Genomic DNA, 3,178 nt, shown 5'->3' on the forward strand with positions numbered 1-3,178 from the left:
TTACTGTCTGTGTGTGCTGAGTACTGGTATGACTTTTCTATCCCAAACTTCTTGCCCTGTGAGAGATTTAAAGTAAAACTCCAGGTGAAAATGGACCCCCACCCCTTGTGGAGAGTGGGGGCATTTTTTAATGACTGAGCAGCACTTTTACATGTGAGTACTGCTCCATCATACTATATTGTAGGCCCAGTCTGTGTGTTGGCATGCTGGGCTCTAGCCAAGAACAAAAGCCGGGTACAGTGCTAGTGTGGAGATGGTAGGTAGAACGTTGACTTGTTTTTTTTTTCCATGCAGATATACATACATACATACATACATACACACACATACACACACACACATTGCCCCCAGGTCTTGCCCCTTACCCAGCTTGTGATTGGACAGTGGAGAAAGAACTGACAGGTTGACATCTCGTCTTTCAGTTTCTCTACACCTTTCTCCGCTGCAGGACAACCTATTGGCTGCAAAACTATACATTTTGTCTACCCTGGTGTTCAGTTTTCAAGTTTTATCTGGCATTGACGTTTTAGGAGATGTACCACACGAGAAACATTTCAGGAGGTTACAAAAATAGTTTAAATTGAAGGTAGTGCACAGAGTAAGATTTTGTATTGGAAAGTACTGCAGACTTCTTTTAGGAGTGGCCTTTAGAGAAAAATATCAATTGCCAGTTTTGGCATGAACTGATAGGTCCTAAAACAATTTGCAGAAATATACTATTTTTCCTGCTTATACAGTTGTATTCTGTTACATTATATGAATGTTTTACAAGCTAAAGCAGCCTTTCTCAACCTTTTTAACACAGGATAGGAACTCTTGAAAAAACATTAAGGTCTAGAGAACCCCTGCTGTTATTACTATATCCACAGCTCACAGTACATTAGTATGGTTGTCTATGGGAAATATGTCACCCTTACAGGTAGAGCTGTACAAAAATATAAATAATTGGTGTCAGTGGTAACTGACCTGAGAATTACTGACAAATCACTCATTGCTCAAGGAATCCCTAGTATCATCTAAAGGAACCCTGGTTGATAATCACTAGTCTAAACATAAGAAATCTAAATTGTAAAAAAAGATTGTAATATGTCTGAAAAAGAAATTCCAGTTTACACTTTATTTTTATGCTGTTTGTTAAAGGTGAAAACTATTTTTAGTGTTTGTTGCAAATAGAATGTTGTGAAAATAATTTCCTGAAAGACTCCCTTATTAGCTGCTTAGGGACCGGTAACTCCTAGGAACAATGTCAACGATGTGTGGGTTTTTGGTGACTTTCTTCTCTGCAAAATATGAAAGTGTTCTTTAAGTATTTATTGTCCAGAGTTCTCATATCATTGTGTAATGCTGTCATCTTCAGGAGGATTTAGAAACCATGAGAAAAACCTTGACAAACCAGCATGGCCTCTTAACTACTCTCAGCAAAACTCCAGTTTTGTGCTGGAGATTAACATATTTAGTCTGCTCTGCTGAAAAGAAAATATTGTTAACCTTCTTATTAACTACTACTTTTTTTGAGAAACGGGCTTCAAAAACTTTTTTCAGTGAAAACACTGCTAATGATGTCACATTTAGGCTACATAGACACGTCAGATGATTCTTGTCCGAGTGCAGCAGGTGCTGCTCGGTCATTCTCCCTCTCCCCTTTCCATTGAGCAGAATGTGTTGTATGTACATCACTCATTCATGCATCTTTCAGTCTTTTCTTTGAAAGGAACGTGAAAGATCTAACTACAAAAATCTAACGTGTATACGTAGCCTTAGTTGCAGCTACAAACACAACCATCCTTTGGACCTTAGATTAATCCTCATTGTTAATCTGGAATTCATTCCATGTTGCTAAATGGTTGCTTTAGTCCCCTTAGGTTGGGGTTATCAGTTGACACAGGTGGTGGCAACACCTTACTCTGTTCTTTTGGCCTCCAGCTTGAAAATATAATTGACATGTTTGTAACCAGATACAGAGATCCTTTATTAACAGCAGTATATGCCTTGTGCAGAACTGATAGGAAAAATTCCCAGAAATTCTCATTTTCCACATAAGGGTACAATGAATGAATGAGGGTGGTAGCTGGCACTATATAAATCCTGTTTAATAATAACTGCTAGGAATGCACGGCCTACCTTACATACCAAAGTGACATATTAAGAAACCTTACACCTCTAGTATTTTTTAAATGAGTAGTGGTTGTTGCAGATCTTGGACCTGAGAGTGTGGACATTGTCAGGAATGCTGCATTCACTTCAACTCGCTGTTTGCCAGCACTCTGGAAAAGCAATGTGCTTACAGGAAGGAGAATTGTTTAATGTTTTTTGGCAGTTATTTGGACAATGGCACCCTTCTGTGTCTGTCACCGTGACAGAATCCCTTTAATAAAACATCCAGACTTTGTAGCAGATGATTATTCCCCAGTAAGCCTAAGAAAAGTAACAATTTCCTCCTCTGATCATCAGGAAATGAAGTTTATAAAATAAAAACTGCTTCCAGCAATATGGAATGCAAAATAGAAAAGAGGAAAGGTAAACATCGAAAACACCCTTTCATAAACTTTTCACCTTTTAAGTAACCCCTTGATTTGCTTTTTATGCAGCTCATGGTACTGTAGTGTTATCGATGACTAAAGCAATAAATGAAAGGGCTTCAAAAAGTATTCGGATCCCTTTACTTTTTAAATTTTGTTATTCAGTAGCTCGATGCAACAATTGTTTAGATTCTTTTTTCCTCATTATTCTACACTCAGTTCCCCATAATAAAAAGAATTTTAGACCATTTTTTCAATGTATTTTTATTTTAATCTAGATCATAGGTTGTTAACCCCTTCGTCTGGATATCCCTCATTGTGGAAAGGGTGAACACCATTGATCTCTTCAAGATAGAGTATTATGGGTGATGCAGCAAACCTGGAATAGATTTCAAAAATCATTTTCTCTCATTTGGCAAAAGTTTTCAATCCTGGAATAGATCCATTTTAGGTTTTCTAACCCCGGTTCATCCAATTTTGGGGACCTTTAATAAATCAGGCCCCATGAGAGAAAAGCAGTAGCTGCAGCTATTCTCTCTATAAAACAGAAGCCTAGGTGGGGGTTTCTTCCACATGATATGGTCAATGCATATCCCAGTTACCCATATCTATGTATGGGACATATGACTTTATATCTTTGTCTATGGCTTCTAATTTTG

Source organism: Pyxicephalus adspersus, chromosome 2 (assembly GCF_032062135.1).
Source record: "Pyxicephalus adspersus chromosome 2, UCB_Pads_2.0, whole genome shotgun sequence".
NCBI lineage: Eukaryota > Metazoa > Chordata > Amphibia > Anura > Pyxicephalidae > Pyxicephalus > Pyxicephalus adspersus.